A 17,525-nucleotide genomic window follows, 5' to 3' on the forward strand; every position below is an offset into this window, starting at 1 on the left:
GTTAAGGATCGTTGGGCAGAGAGCAGACAGTGGGAGTTAAGGGTCGTTGGGCAGAGAGCAGACAGTGGGAGTTAAGGGTCGTTGGGCAGAGAGTGGACAATGAGAGTTAAGGGTTTTTGGGCCCAGACCTGGCAGTGGGAGTTAAGGGTCATTGGGCAGAGAGCAGATAGTGGGAGTTAAGGGTCGTTGGGCAGAGAGCGGACAGTGGGAGTTAAGGGTCGTTGGGCAGAGAGCAGACAGCGGGAGTAATGGATCGTTGGGCAGAGAGCAGACAGTGGGAGTTAATGGTCGTTGGGAAGAGAGCAGAGAGTGCGAGTAAAGGATGGTTGGGCAGAGAGCGGACAGTGGGTGTTAATGATCGTTGGACAGAGAGAGGACAGTGGGAGTCCAGGATCGTTGGGCAGAGAGCAGACAGTGGGTGTTCAGGATCGTTGGTCGGAGACCAGACAGTGGGAGTTAAGCGTCGTTGCGCAGAGGCGGACAGTGGGAGCTAAGGATCGTTGCGCAGAAGACGAAAGTGGGAGTTCAGGGTCGTTGGGCAGAGAGCAGACAGTGGGAGTTATGGGGTCGTTGGGCAGAAAGCAGACAGTGAGAGTTAAGGGTCGTTGCGCAGAGGCGGACAGTGGGAGTTAAGGGTCGTTGGGCAGAGAGCAGACAGTGAGAGTTAACGATCGTTGGGCAGAGAGCGGACAGCGGGAGTTGAGAATCGTTGGGCAGAGAGCAGACTGTGGGAGTAAAGGGTCCTAGGGCAGAGAGCAGACAGTGGGAGTTAAGGATCGTTGGGCAGAGAGCGGACAGCGGGAGTTAAGGATCGTTGGGCAGAGAGCAGACAGTGGGAGTGAAGGATCGTTGGGCAGAAAGGAGAAAGTGGGAATTAAAGCTCGTTGGGCAGAGAGTGGACAGTGGGAGTTTAGGATCGTTGGGCAGAGATCAGACAGTGGGAGTTAAGTGTCAATGGGCAGAGAGCAGAAAGTGGGAGTTAAGGATCGTTGGGCAGAGAGCGGACAGTGGGAGTTAAGGGTCGTTGGGAAGAGAGCAGACAGTGGGAGTTAAGGGTCGTTGGGCAGAGAGTGGACAGTGAGAGTTAAGGGTCGTTGGGCCCAGACCTGGCAGTGGGAGTTAAGGGTCGTTGCGCAGAAGACGAAAGTGGGAGTTAAGGGTCGTTGGGCAGAGAGCAGACAGTGGGAGTTAAGGTTCGTTGGGCAGAGAGCAGACAGTGAGAGTTAAGGGTCGTTGTGCAGAGGCGGACAGTGGGAGTTAAGGGTCGTTGGGCAGAGAGCAGACAGTGGGAGTTCAGGATCGTTGGGCAGAGAGCGGACAGCGGGAGTTAAGGATTTTTGGGCAGAGAGCAGACAGTGGGAGTAAAGAATCGTTGGGCAGAGAGCATACAGTGGGAGTAAAGGGTCATAGGGCAGAGAGCAGACAGTGGGTGTACAGGATCGTTGGGCGGAGAGCAGACAGTGGGAGTTAAGCGTCGTTGCGCAGAAAGCAGACAGTTGGTGTTAAGGTTCGTTGGTCAGAGAGCAGACAGTGAGAGTTAAGGGTCGTTGCGCAGAGGCGGACAGTGGGAGTTAAGGGTCGTTGGGCAGAGAGTAGACAGTGGGAGTTAAGGATCGTTGGGCAGAGAGCGGACAGCGGGAGTTAAGGATCGTTGGGCAGAGAGCAGACAGTGGGAGTTAAGGATCGTTGGGCAGAGAGGAGAAAGTGGGAGTTAAAGATCGTTGGGCAGAGAGTGGACAGTGGGAGTTTAGGATCGTTGGGCAGAGAGCGGACAGTGGGAGTTAAGGGTCATTGGGCAGAGAGCAGAAAGTGGGAGTTAAGGATCGTTGGGCAGAGAGCGGACAGTGGGAGTTAAGGGTCGTTGGGCAGAGAGCAGACAGTGGGAGTTAAGGGTCGTTGGGCAGAGAGCAGACAGTGGGAGTTAAGGGTCGTTGGGCAGAGAGTGGACAGTGAGAGTTAAGGGTTTTTGGGCAGAGAGCGGGCAGTGGGAGTTAAGGATCGTTGGGCAGAGAGCAGACAGTGGGAGTTAAGGGTCGTTGGGCAGAGAGCAGACAGTGGGAGTTAAGTGTCGTTGGGCAGAGAGCAGACGGTGGGAGTTAAGGGTCGTTGGGGAGAGAGCAGACAGTGGAAGTTAAGTGTCGTTGTGCAGAGAGCGGACAGTGGGTGTTAAGGGTTGTTGGGCAGAGAGCGGACAGTGGGAGTAAAGGATCGTTGGGCAGAGAGCAGACAGTGGGAGTTAATGGTCGTTGGGAAGAGAGCAGAGAGTGTGAGTAAAGGATCGTTGGGCAGAGAGCGGACAGTGGGTGTTAAGGATCGTTGCACAGAGAGAGGACAGTGGGAGTCCAGGATCGTTGGGCAGAGAGCAGACAGTGGGAGTTAAGGATCGTTGGGCAGAGAGCGGACAGCGGGAGTTAAGAATCGTTGGGCAGAGAGCAGCCAGTGTGAGTTAAGGATCGTTGGGCAGAGAGGAGAAAGTGGGAATTAAAGCTCGTTGGGCAGAGAGCGGACAGTGGGAGTTTAGGATCGTTAGGCAAAGAGCAGACAGTGGGAGTTAAGGGTCATTGGGCAGAGAGCAGAAAGTGGGAGTTAAGGATCGTTGGGCAGAGAGCGGACAGTGGGAGTTAAGGGTCGTTGGACAGAGAGCAGATAGTGGGAGTTAAGGGTCGTTGGGCAGAGAGTAGGCAGTGGGAGTTAAGGATCGTTGGGCAGAGAGCGGACAGTGGGAGTTAAGTGTCGTTGGGCAGAGAGCGGACAGTGGGAGTTAAGGGTCATTGGGCAGAGAGCGGACAGTGAGAGTAAAGGATCGTTGGGCAGAGAGCAGACAGTGGGAGTTAATGGCCGTTGGGAATAGAGCAGAGAGTGCGAGTAAAGGATCGTTGGGCAGAGAGCGGACAGTGGGTGTTAATGATCGTTGGGCAGAGAACGGGCAGTGGGAGTTAAGGATCGTTGGGCAGAGAGCAGACAGTGGGAGTTAAGGATCGTTGGGCGGAGAGCGGACAGTGGGTGTTCAGGATCGTTGGTCGGAGAGCAGACAATGGGAGTTAAGCGTCGTTGCGCAGATGCGGACAGAGGGAGTTAAGGATCGTTGCGCAGAAGACGAAAGTGGGAGTTAAGGGTCATTGGGCAGAGAGCATACAGTGGGAGTTAAGGGGTCGTTGGGCAGAAAGCAGACAGTGAGAGTTAAGGGTCGTTGCGCAGAGGCGGACAGTGGGAGTTAAGGGTCGTTGGGCAGAGAGCAGACAGTGGGAGTTAACGATCGTTGGGCAGAGAGCGGACAGCGGGAGTTAAGGATCGTTGGGCAGAGAGCAGACAGTGGGAGTTTAGAATCGTTGGGCAGAGAGCAGACAGTGGGAGTAAAGGATCGTTGGGCAGAGAGCAGACAGTGGGAGTTAATGGTCGTTGGGAAGAGAGCAGAGAGTGCAAGTAAAGGATCGTTGGGCAGAGAGCGGACAGTGGGTGTTAAGGATCGTTGCACAGAGAGAGGACAGTGGGAGTCCAGGATCGTTGGGCAGAGAGCAGACAGTGGGAGTTAAGGATCGTTGGGCAGAGAGCGGACAGCGGGAGTTAACAATCGTTGGGCAGAGAGCAGACAGTGTGAGTTAAGGATCATTGGGCAGAGAGGAGAAAGTGGGAATTAAAGCTCGTTGGGCAGAGAGCGGACAGTGGGAGTTTAGGATCGTTGGGCAAAGAGCAGACAGTGGGAGTTAAGGGTCATTGGGCAGAGAGCAGAAAGTGGGAGTTAAGGATCGTTGGGCAGAGAGCGGACAGTGGGAGTTAAGGGTCGTTGGACAGAGAGCAGATAGTGGGAGTTAAGGGTCGTTGGGCAGAGAGTAGGCAGTGGGAGTTAAGGATCGTTGGGCAGAGAGCGGACAGTGGGAGTTAAGTGTCGTTGGGCAGAGAGCGGACAGTGGGAGTTAAGGGTCATTGGGCAGAGAGCGGACAGTGAGAGTAAAGGATCGTTGGGCAGAGAGCAGACAGTGGGAGTTAATGGCTGTTGGGAATAGAGCAGAGAGTGCGAGTAAAGGATCGTTGGGCAGAGAGCGGACAGTGGGTGTTAATGATCGTTGGACAGAGAGAGGACAGTGGGTGTTCAGGATCGTTGGTCGGAGAGCAGACAGTGGGAGTTAAGCGTCGTTGCGCTGAGGCGGACAGAGGGAGTTAAGGATCGTTGCGCAGAAGACGAAAGTGGGAGTTAAGGGTCCTAGGGCAGAGAGCAGACAGTGGGAGTTAAGGATCGTTGGGCAGAGAGCAGACAGTGGGAGTTAAGGATCGTTGGGCAGAGAGGAGAAAGTGGGAGTTAAAGATCGTTGGGCAGAGAGCAGACAGTGGGAGTTAAGGGTCGTTGGGCAGAGAGTGGACAGTGAGAGTTAAGCGTTTTTGGGTCCAGACCTGGCAGTGGGAGTTAAGGGTCGTTGGGCAGAGAGCAGATAGTGGGAGTTAAGCGTCGTTGGGCAGAGAACGGGCAGTGGGAGTTAAGGATCGTTGGGCAGAGAGCAGACAGTGGGAGTTAAGGGTCGTAGGGAAGAGAGCAGAGAGTGCGAGTAAAGGATCGTTGGGCAGAGAGTGGACAGTGGGTGTTAAGGATCATTGGACAGAGAGAGGACAGTGGGAGTCCAGGATCGTTGGGCAGAGAGCAGACTGTGGGAGTTAAGGATCGTTGGGCGGAGAGCGGACAGTGGGAGTTAATTGTTGTTACGCAGAGAGCGGTCAGTGGGAGTTAAGGATCATTGGGCAGAGAGCAGACAGTGGGAGTTAAGGGTTGTTGGGCAGATAGCGGACAGTCGGAGTTAAGAATCGTTGGGCAGAGAGCAGACAGTGGGAGTAATGGGTCGTAGGGCAGAGAGGAGACAGTGGGAGTTAAGAATCGTTGGGCAGAGAGCAGACAGTGGGAGTAATGGGTCGTAGGGCAGAGAGGAGACAGTGGGAGTTAAGAATCGTTGGGCAGAGAGCGGACAGTGGGAGTTAAGAATCGTTGGGCATAGAGCGGAAAGTGGGAGTTAAGAATCGTAGGGCAGAAAGCGTAAAGTGGGTGTTAAGTGTCGTTGGGCAGAAAGCAGAAAGTGGGAGTGAAGGATCGTTGGGCAGAGTGCAGACAGTGGGAGTTAAGGGTAGTTGGGCAGAGAGCAGAAAGTGGGAGTTAAGGGTCGTTGGCCAGAGAGCAGACAGTGGGAGTTAAGTGTCGTTGGGCAGAGAGCAGACAGTGGGAGTTTAGTGTCGTTGGGCAGAGAGTGGACAGTGTGAGTTAAGGGTCGTTGGGCAGAGAGCGGACCGTGGAAGTAAAGGATCGTTGGGCAGAGAGCAGACAGTGGGAGGTAAGGGTCGTTGGGCAGAGAGCAGACAGTGGGAGGTAAGGGTCGTTGGGCAGAGAGCAGACAGTGGGAGTTAAGGGTCGTTGGGCAGAGAGCAGACAGTGGGAGTTAAGGGTCGTTGGGCAGAGTGCGGACAGTGGGAGTTAAGAATCGTTGGGCAGAGAGCAGACAGCGGGAGTTAAGGGTCGTTGGGCAGAGAGCAGACAGTGGGTGTTAAGGGTCGTTGGCAGAGAGTGGACAGTGGGAGTTAAGGGTCGTTGGGCAGAGAGCAGAAAGTGGGAGTTAAGGATCGTTGGGCAGAGAGCGGACAGTGGGAGTTAAGGGTCGTTGGGCAGAGAGCAGACAGTGGGAGTTAAGGGTCGTTGGGCAGAGAGTAGGCAGTGAGAGTTAAGGGTCGTTGGGCAGAGAGTGGACAGTGAGAGTTAAGGCTTTTTGGGCCCAGACCTGGCAGTGGGAGTTAAGGGTCGTTGGGCAGAGAGCAGATAGTGGGAGTTAAGGGTCGTTGGGCAGAGAGCGGGTAGTGGGAGTTAAGGATCGTTGGGCAGAGAGCAGACAGTGGGAGTTAAGGGTCGTTGGGCAGAGAGGAGACAGTGGGAGTTAAGAATCGTTGGGCAGATGGCAGACAGTGGGAGTAAAGGGTCGGAGGGCAGAGAGGGGACAGTGGGAGTTAAGAATCGTTGGGCATAGAGTGGAAAGTGGGAGTTAAGAATCGTAGGGCAGATAGCGTAAAGTGGGTGTTAAGTGTCGTTGGGCAGAAAGCAGACAGTGGGAGTTAAGGGTAGTTGGGCAGAGAGCAGGAAGTGGGAGTTAAGGGTCGTTGGGCAGAGAGCAGACAGTGGGAGTTAAGTGTCGTTGGGAAGAGAGCAGACAGTGGGAGTTTAGTGTCTTTGGGCAGAGAGTGGACAGTGTGAGTTAAGGGTCGTTGGGCAGAGAGCGGACCGTGGAAGTAAAGGATGGTTGGGCAGATAGCAGACAGTGGGAGGTAAGGGTCGTTGGGCAGAAAGCAGACAGAGGGAGTTAAGGGTCGTTGGGCAGAGAGCAGACAGTGGGAGTTAAGGATCGTTGGGCAGAGAGCGGACAGTGGGAGTTAAGAATCGTTGGGCAGAGAGCAGACAGTGGGAGTTAAGGGTCGTTGGGCAGAGAGCAGACAGTGGGAGTTAAGGGTCGTTGGCAGAGAGTGGACAGTGGGAGTTAAGGGTCATTGGGCCGAGAGCGGACAGTGGGAGTTAAGAATCTTTGGGAAGAGAGCAGACAGTGCGAGTTAAGAGCCGTTGGGCAGAGAGCGGACAGTGGGAGTTAAGGGTCATTGGGCAGAATGGAGACAGTGGGAGTTAAGGGACGTTGGGCAGAGAGCGGACATTGGGAGTTAAGGATCGTTGGGCAGAGAGCAGACAGTTGGAGTGATGGATCGTTGGGCAGAGAGCAGACAGTGGGAGTTAAGGGTCGTTGGGCACAGAGCGGACGGTGGGTGTTAAGGATTGTTGGGCAGAGAGCAGACAGTGGGAGTTAAGGATCGTTGGGCAGAGAGCATACAGTGGGAGTTAAGGGTCACTGGGCAGAGAGCAGACAGTGGGAGTTAAGGATCGTTGGGCAGAGTGCGGATAGTGGGAGTTAAGGATCGTTGGGCAGAGAGCGGACAGTGGGAGTTAAGGATTGTTGGGCAGAGAGCAGACAGTGGGAGTAAAGGGTCGTAGGGCAGAGAGCAGAGAGTGGGAGTTAAGGACTCATTGCACTTTCTCTCTCTCATCATAGCCCTGTATCAATCCCAGACTCATTCCACTGTCAGTCTCTGTCACATCAAAGCCCTGTATCAATCCCAGACTCATTGCACTTTCTCTCCCTCTCTCTAATCAAAGCCCTGTATCAATCCCAAACTAATACTAACATTCTGCTAATCTCCTACTGTCCTCTATCAAAACCAAATGAATCCCTCTGTCCCCCTCTCACACCATACCCCTGAATCAACCCATGAATCAATCACAGCTTGTGCCCATTGCTTCCTTACACTCCTGTATTAATCCCAAATTAATTAGATTAATTAATTAGATCTGTTCTCAATCTATCCCACTGAGCACCATGGTCGTGCCACAATACCCAATCTGTGCTCCATTTTCATTTCTGGTGCCTCGGTCGATGCTTGGAAGTTCACCATCCTTATTCTGATTGGAGCTTTTCTGTCACTGTTCAATATAACTAAGTATGTTATGAGGGCAATTCAGGGGGTAGTCATGAGTCAAGCACATTGCTGTGGGTTTGGAGTGACAGAATGGCCAGATGGGCTAAGGCCACTAGATTTTCTGCTCGAAAGGGTATTAGTGATCCAGATGGATTTCCATGAGAATGCAATACTGTCAAATCCTGCACTTCAGATACCAGCCTTTATTGCCGAATATCTTAATTACTTCAATTTCCATTTGCAAAGTGTCCAGATGGGATTTGAACTCAAGTTCCAGGTCTCTCAACTTCCAGGTCTCTGAAATACTAGCACATGAAAACAATCACTATGCTGCAACAGTACAATAATATGGTGTACTGTTAGAATGTTGGCACTGCCCGAGTGCTGTACTGTCAGAGCGACAGTACTGACGGAGCACCGCACTGTTGGAGTGACAGTGCTGAGGGAGTGCTCCACTGTCAGAGGGGCAATGCTGAGGTAGCGCTGCGCTATCAGAGGGTCAGGAATGAGGGACTGCTGCACGGTCAGAAGGTCAGTACTGAGGGAGTGCTGCAGTGTCGGAGGGTTCGTACTGAGGGAGTGCTGCAGTGTCGGAGGACCAGGACTGAGGGTGCGATGCATAACTGGAGCCAAAGTGTTAAGCGCTATGTCATGGGGCTCAAATCTCTGAAATATTTTCCTGGGCCCGCGACCTTCAGGTTCAGAGATGAGAGAGTGCGATTGAGGTCCACTTGAAACAGACCGAAATCTCATGGACGGGGATCCAAAACTGCTAAATGAATCCTTAGGCAGCGAACATATTTGCACAGGGATATTTTTCTAAAATAGTTTTTTGCCCTGGAGTCATCCCTTCCCGTAGAAGCTGAGAAACAACATTCAACCTGGTGCAGGGAGGTCACTATCAGATTGTCGTAGGAATAGGTATGAGGGAGTCAGTACTTTACGCAACGAGCACTTCCAAGGGAAGACTTGGGAAACAGAATGGTGGAATTTTTTGCCTTCAATAATTATTGAATTCCTATTTGTCCGCTCCATTCAGACAGCAGGTTCCAGTTCACAACATCTCACTGCGGGGAATCACTTCTCCTTATCTCTGGACCTTTTAGCCTTTATCTTCAATCTATGTCCTCTGGTCAGCAAAACTCCTGCCAGTGGGGAGACGGTGAAACTTTTCATGATGTTGAATGCCTCCAATAAATCTCCTCTTAGTCTTCTCTGCTCTCAGGAGAAGATTTAATAGAGACTTCAGTCTCTCCACATTAACTGAAGTCTCTCCTCCCTGATGCCGGTCCAGCCAGTCCAATCTCACACCCTCTCCAAAGCCCTTCAGATCCTTCCTCAAGTATTTTATCCCAAAAATATGAAACTACCTTGCAAGGATAGTATTCTAAAGGGTGTGCAGGAGCAGAGAGACCTGGGTGTATATGTACATAAGTTATTAAAGGTGGCAGGACAGGTAGAGAGAGCTGTTTCTAAAGCATGCAGTATTCTAAACTTCATTAACAGGGACATAGAGTACAAGAGCAGGGAGGTTATGATGAACTTAGATAAGATAATGGTTAGATCTCAGCTGGAGTACTGTGCACAGTTCTGGGCGCCACACTATAGGACAGTTGTGAGCGCATTGGAGTGCAGAAGAGGACTACAAGAATGGCTCCAGGGATGAGGCGTTACAGTAATGAGGAAAGATTGGAGCAGTTGGGAGTGAGGAGAATTGATGGAAGATTTAAAAATCATGAGGGGTCTGGACAGAGTATATAGGGAGAAACTGTTCAAAATCGTCAACAAGTCAAGAACCAGAGGGCACAGTTTCAAAGTATTTTGCAAACAAAGTAAATGCGAGGTGAGAAAATGTTTTTTTCACACAGCGAGCAGTTAGGGTTTGGAATGCACTGCCTGGAAGTGTGGTGGAGGCAGGTTTGATTGAGGCATTCAAGAGGGCATTGGATGGTTATTTAAATAGAAACAATGTGCTAGGGTACGGGGAACAGGCAGGAGATTGGCACTAAGTTAAAATGCTCAGAGAGCCGGTGCAGACACGATGGGCCGAATGGCCTCCTTCTGAACTGTTACTATCCTGGGATTCTGTGATTGTTAGAATGTTGTGTCGCCCACGCAAAGATTGCTAACTGAAAGTGTTCAGTTTATTCCAATCTCTGTTTATTGTCCAATAAGAATTCCTCAATCCAAGTTAATATATCACCCCCAATCCCAGATGATGGAGAGTGTGATTAAAGAGACTCTCCAAATGTAAAGCTTCATTGATTAGCCCCCAGCCCTTTCCTTAGGGTTTGTGTTTCCTGCTGAGCCAGTGACTGGGTTCATCATTCTCCTGGGCCACATTTCTCCACTGCACTGTATCAATCCCAAACTCATTCCACTGTGTCTCTCTCTCATCATAGCCCTGTATCAATCCCAAACTTATCCTAACATTCTGCTCATTTCCTACTGTCCTCTATCAAATCCAAATGAATCCCTCTGTCCTCCTCTCACACCATACCCCTGAATCAATCATAGGCTGCGCCCATTACCTCCTTACACTCCTGTATTAATCCCAAATTAGTCCCACTACCCAGTGTTTTGATGCCTGATTTTGAGCTGCTAGATCTGTTCTCAATCCATCCCACTGAGCACCATGGTCATGCCACAATACCCAATCTGTGCTCCATTTTCATTTCTGGTGCCTCGGTCGATGCTTGGAAGTTCACCATCCTTATTCTGATTGGAGCTTTTCTGTCATTGTTCAATATAACCAAGTATGTTATGAGGGCAATTCAGGGGGTAGTCATGAGTCAAGCACATTGCTGTTGGTTTGGAGTGACAGATTGTGCAGACGGGGTAAGGCCACTAGATTTTCTGCTCGAAAGGGTATTAGTGATCCAGATGGGTTTCCATGAGATTGCAATATTGTCAAATCCTCCATTTCAGATACCAGCCTTTATTGCCTTATATCTTAATTACTTCAATTTCCATTCGCAAATTGCCCAGATGGGATTTGAACTCAAGTTCCAGGTCTCTGGAGTACTAGCACATGAGAACATTCACTCTGCTGCAACAGTACAATAATATGGTGTACTATTAGAATGTTGGCACTGCCTGAGTGCTGTACTGTCAGAGCAACAGTACTGAGAGAGCACTGCACTGTTGGAGTGACAGTACTGGGGGAGTGCTCCACTGTCAGAGGGACAGTGCTGAGGTAGCACTGCACTATCAGAGGGTCAGGAATGAGGGACTGCTGCACGGTCAGAAGGTCAGTACTGAGGGAGTGCTGTGTGTCGGAGTACCAGCACAGAGGGTGCGATGCATAACTGGATCCAAAGTGGTAAGCGCTGTGTCATGGGGCTGAAACCTCTCTGAATAGTTTCCTGAGCCCACGACCTTCAGATTCAGAGATGAGAGAGTGTGTTTGAGGACCATTTGAACCAGACCGATATTTCATGGGCGTGGCATCCAAAACTGCTAAATGAAACCTTCGGCAGGCAACATATTTGCACAGGGATATTTTTCTAAAATAGATTTTTTACCCTGGAGTCATTCCTTCCCGTAGACGCTGAGAAACAACATTCAACCTAGTGCAGGGAGGTCACTGTCAGATTGTCGTAGGAGTAGGTATGAGGGAGTCATTACTTTACGCAATGAGCAGTTCCAAGGGAAAAACCGGGAAACAGAATGGTGGAATTTTTTGCCTTCAATTCAATTCCTATTTGTCCGCTCCATTCAGGCAGCAGATTTCAGTTCACAACACATAGAAACGAGGAGCAGGAGTAGGCCATTTGGCCCCTCGAGCCTGCTCCGCCATTCATCATGATTATGGCTGATCATCCAAATCAATAGCCTGCTCCCGCTTTCTCCCCAGACCCTTTGATCCCTTTTGCCCCAAGAGCTATATCTAACTCCTTCTTGAAAGCATACAATGTTTTGAGCTCATCTACTTTCTGTGGTAGCGAATTCCACAGGCTCACCACACTCTGTGTGAAGAAATTTCTCCTCATCTCAGTCCTAAATGGTCTACCCCATATCCTCAGACTGTGACCATTGGTTCTGGACTCCCCCACCATTGGGAACATCCTTCCTGCATCTACCCTGTCTAGTCCTGTTAGAATTTTATAGGCTTCTATGAGATCCCTCCTCATTCTTCTGAACTCCAGTGGATATAATCCTAATCGACACAATCTCTCCTCATATGTCAGTCCCGCCATCCCAGGAATCAGTTGGGTAAACCTTCGCTGCACTCTCTCTGTAGCAAGTACATCCTTCCTCAGATAATGAGACCAAAACTGCACAAAATATTCCAGGTTTGGTCTCACCATGGCCCTGTACAATTGAGGCAAGACATCCCTGTTCCTGTACTTGAATCCTCTGGCTATGAAGGCCACATATCATTTGCCTTCTTTATCGCCTGCTGCACCTGCATGCTTACCTTCAGCGACTGGTGTACAAGGACACCCAGGTCTCGTTGCACATTCCCCTCTCTCAATTTATAGCCATTCAGATAATAATCTGCTTTCCTGTTTTTGCTATCAAAATGGATAACCTCACATTTATCCACATTATACCGCATCTGCCATGGATTTGCCCACTCACGCAGCTTGTCCAAATCACACTGAAGCATCTCTGCATCCTCCTCATAGCTCACCCTCCCACCCAGCTTTGTGTCGCCTGCAAATTTGGAGATATTACAAATAATTCCCTCATCTAGATCATTAATATATATTGTGAATAGCTGGGGTCCCAGCACCGATCCCTACGGTACCCCACCAATCACTGCCTGCCCTTTGGAAAAAGACCCGTTTATTCCTACTCTTTGTTTCCTGTCTGCCAACCAGTTTTCTATCCATCTCAATACACTACACCCAATCCCATGCGCTTTAATTTTACACGCCAATCTCTTATGTGGGACTTTGTCGAAAGCCTTCTGAAAGTTCAAATAAACCACATCCACTTGCTCCCGCTCATCAACTCTACTAGTTACATCCTCAAAATTCTAGTAGATTTGTCAAGCATGATTTCCCTTTCATAAATCCATGCTGACTCTGTCCGATTCTGCTACTGTTTTCCACGTGCTCAGCTATTAATTCTTTTATAATGGACTCTAGAATTTTCCGCACTACCGACGTCAGGCTGACTGGTCGAAAATTCCCTGTTTTCTCTCTGCCTCCCTTTTTAAATAGTGGGATTACACGAGCTACCCTCCGATCTTTAGGAATGCTTCCAGAGTCTATAGAATCTCAGAAGATGACCACCAATGCATCCACTATTTCTAGGGCCACTTCCTTAAGTACTATGGGATGTAGATTATCGGGGATTTATCGGCTTTCAATCCCATCAATTTCCCCAACACAATTTCCCTACTAATGCTGATTTCTTTCACTTCCTCCCTCTCACTAAGCCCTGTGTTCCCCGACATTTCTGGTATGTTATTTGTGCCCTCCTTTGTGAAGACAGAACCAAAGTATGTATTTAGTTGGTCAGCCATTTCTTTGTTCCCCATTATAATTTCCCCTGTTTCTGACTGTAAGGCACTTTTAAAGCATCGTCTGGCAATTTGACAGTGGAAGCCATCACAGCTGCAGAGAGAAGTCTACAAGCTCAAGACCTTCACTTCAGACAACGCAACACCTCGTCCTCAAAATATATGAGGCCTGCACTGAACAATAGTGTAGCGGGGCCCTCCTGGAGCAGGTGGCAATGGTGGGGGAGGGCACTGGGCAGCTGAACTGGTCGGCCCCCTGTGCGACACTGAGCAGTGCCTTTAACAAACTAAGGGGTGGAACAAACAGCCGTGAGGTAAGGGGAGAAAGCAGCCAGGACAAAGCCAGGACTGGTGAGTGGCCAATGTGACAGGAACCTCGGGCAGCTGAGGGCTCTGAGGGTGTCTGAATAGCCAGGGAGGGGAATTGGGACCTAGTCAGACTGACTGGCTGCACCCCTGTGTCTGAGAAGCCTGATGGAGAGAGAGAGGGGAGCAGGCAGCTGCCAGGAGCTGGGCAGCAGGGAAAGACTGAACACACCCTGGTGAGTGACAGCATTGAGGAGACGAGGCCCTGACAAGGACAGAGATCGGGAGCATTGGCAGTGAATATTCTCTGTAAATCGCTGTTTTTGGAGTTAGCCTTTCCCTTGAACGTTTACACAGTTTTGATGCTGGTGAAATAAAGGAACCTTGTTTTTTATCCTTCTTGTAGTCCTTGTGCTTAAACCTCACTTTACAATAGGGAGACTGAATTGGTCCAATTTTTAAAAGCATTATTTTCATCTTCATCTGTAACTAATTTGTGTGTGTGTGTGTGTGTCAATAACTTTGGCCTGAATTTCCCACCCCCGCCCCCCCCACCCGGCAAGCGGCGGGTCCCACCGCTGCTGGAATGGAGACTTATTGAAATCCGGATTCACCGTAAGGTCCTGCTGGTGTGGGGGGGGCTGGAAAATTATGGCCTTTATCTTTTCTGAGGTAACTTCCAGAGCAATTGTGTGAAATAAATTGACCTGTGGTTTTTTGAACGATATAGCTTTGCTGCTGAGATATTTTGAAATTGAATTACTCACTCAAGGATAAAATATACACACGCACACACACACTCACACACTCACACACACACACACTCACACACACTCAACACACACTCACACACACACACACACACACACACACTCACACACACACTCACACACACACTCACTCACACACACACTCACACACACACACACTCACACACACTCAACACACACACACACACTCACACACACACACACACTCACTCACACTCACACACACTCACTCACACACACACACACTCACTCACACACACACACACACTCACTCACACACACACACACTCACTCACACACACACACACACTCACACACTCACACACACACACTCACTCACACACACACACACTCACTCACACACACACACACACTCACACACTCACACACACTCACACACACTCAACACACACTCACTCACACACACACACACACTCACACACACACACTCACACACACACACACACTCAACACACACTCACTCACACACACACACACACTCACACACACACACACACACACACTCACACACACACACACACACACACTCACACACACTCACACACACACACACACTCAACACACACACACACACTCACACACACACACACACACACACTCACTCACACACACACTCACACACACACACACTCACACACACTCAACACACACACACACACTCACACACACACACACACTCACTCACACTCACACACACTCACTCACACACACACACACTCACTCACACACACACACACACTCACTCACACACACACACACTCACTCACACACACACACACACTCACACACTCACACACACACACTCACTCACACACACACACACTCACTCACACACACACACACACTCACACACTCACACACACTCACACACACACACACACTCAACACACACTCACTCACACACACACACACACTCACACACACACACTCACACACACACACACACACTCACTCACACACACACTCACACACACACACACTCACTCAACACACACACACTCACACACACACACTCACTCACACACACACACTCACTCAACACACACTCACACACTCAACACACTCATGCATATACTCACACTCAACACACACACACTCAACACACACTCACTCACACACACACACACTCAACACACATGCACATACACTCAACACACACACACTCAACACACACTCACTGAACACTCACGCACACACACACTCAACACACACTCACTCAACACACACACGCACACACACTCACGCACGCACACACACTCATGCACATACACTCAACACACACGCACACACACACACTCAACACACACTCATGCACACACACATACACTCTCACGCACTCTCACTCTCTCACAAACACAGACTCACACATAGACTCTCTCAAACACACACACGCACACATATACACTGACACACATATACACAGATGCACACAGACTCTCTCTCTCTCACACACACACACAAACAGAGGGGAGAGAGGAGGAGAGAGAGAGAGGATGGGGAGAGTGTAAGTGGTGAGAGGGGGCAGGGAAGAGGGTAGGGAAACCTATAGAGAGAGGGGAGCCGAGGGGGAGAAGGAAGGGGAGAGAGAGAGAGGTAGAGAAGGGGGAGAGAGGAGGGGTGGGGAGAGAGGAAGGGGAGGGGGAGAGGACCGGGAGAGATGAGGGGTGGGGGAGAGAGGAGAGGGAGGGGGGGTTTGAGGGGGAAGAGATTAGAGGAGAGAGGTAGAGGAGGTAAAGAGTGGAGGATGTGGGGGGACAGTGAAGATGGTGGGAGAGTGGTACAAAGAGGGGGAGAGGAGTGGGAGGAGAAAGGAAGGGTAGAGGAGGTGAAGAGGAGAGGGGAATGGAGGAGGGGGAGAGTAGGGGTAGTGAGGAGGGGGAGAGTAGGGGTAGTGAGGAGGGGGAGGGGATGAGAGGGGGGAATTGGGAGAGGGGAGTAGGAGGGAGGTGGAGAAAGAGGATGGTGGTAGAGGTGAAGGAGAGTGGAGGAGGAGAGCAGAGTGGGGAGAGAGAAGGGTGGGGGAGAGAGTGAGGTAGAGAAGTGCAGGGAGAGAGAGGAAGGGGAGATGGTAGGAGAAAGAGGTGTGGGGAGAGCAGGGCAGGGAAAGGGACAGGCGAGGGAGGAGGGGGCATGGAGGGGCTGGCGAGAAAGAGGCCAGAGAGGGGGCAGAGACGGGTGGTGAAGAGGGTGGGAGAAAAAATGGGACAGAGAGGGAGTGGAGGGGGAAGAGGAGGAGGAGAGGAGGGAGAGAGGAGGCGTAGGGGGTGGAAGAAAGGAGGGGGAAGGGGAGAGAGCAGGAAGAGGGAGGGAGAGAGGAGGGGGACAGGAGGAAAGGGGGAAGAGGTGGAGAGGGTTGGGAAGAGAGAGGGCGGGGAGAGACAGAGAGGTAGGCAGGGATAGAGGGAGGGAGGAGCAGGCGGGTGTTAGAGAGAGAAGGATGGAGGGAGTGAGGCAATCACAAACAGGAGCGAGCACCTTCCACCCAGCCCAGCTTTCGTATCAAACAAATATCTGGAGACAGAGGGTGGAGCCAAGACAATGAGAGATTTCCCTGACAACGAGGAACATCACTGAGGGGTGGAGTAAAAATAAAGAATAAAAAGGAGGAACACTGGGCAGAAAGACAACGAGAGTTGATTAAGAGAGAGATAGAGAGAGCCAGAGACAGAGAAAATGGCAGGAAAGATGCACGGTTCAATCTCCGCTTCACCTGTAACTGATGAGGTTCAGGAAATTGTCCAGTCGGTAAGTATCCACCATTCTCAATATCCTCTTTATCTCTATGACGAAGAACATTAGTCGCCCTGACTCCTGCCGCTTTGACCATCTCAGGACATCTCAAAGCACTCGACAAACAATGAAGTATTTTACTCAGTTTTGGCTACTGCTGTAATGTAGGAAACGCCAACTGGCAGACAGCAAACTCCTAGAATCAGCAATGAGAGAATGACCAGGTTAATTGTTTCAGTGATGTTGCTTGAGGGATAAGCGTTTCTTCCCCAGGACACTGTAGAGAAACTGTGTATTGTTCTTCATTCAATAATGCTCGTGGGATCTTTCACAGCAACCTGAGAGGACAGAGGGGAATTTGGCAATGTGTCAAATCGACAGAGAAGACCTCCAACAGTGCAGCACTCCCTCAGTACTGACCCTCCGGCAGTGCAAAACTCATTCAGTACTGACCCTCCGATAGTGGAGCACTCCCTCAGTCCTGACACTCCGACAGTGCAGTACTCCCTCAGTACTGACCCACCGACACTGCAGCACACCCTCAGTCCTGACACTCCAACAGTGCAGCACTCCCTCAGTACTGTCCCTCCGACAGTGCAGCACTCCCTCAGTACTGACCGTCCGACAGTGCGGTACTCCCTCAGTACTGACCCACGGATAGTGCAGCGTTCCCTCAGCAGTGACCCTCCGACAGTGCCGAACTCCCTCAGTACTCACCCCCGGATAGTGCAGCGTTCCCT

Source organism: Cetorhinus maximus, unplaced genomic scaffold (assembly GCF_964194155.1).
Source record: "Cetorhinus maximus unplaced genomic scaffold, sCetMax3.hap1.1 HAP1_SCAFFOLD_343, whole genome shotgun sequence".
NCBI classification, from domain to species: Eukaryota; Metazoa; Chordata; class Chondrichthyes; order Lamniformes; family Cetorhinidae; genus Cetorhinus; species Cetorhinus maximus.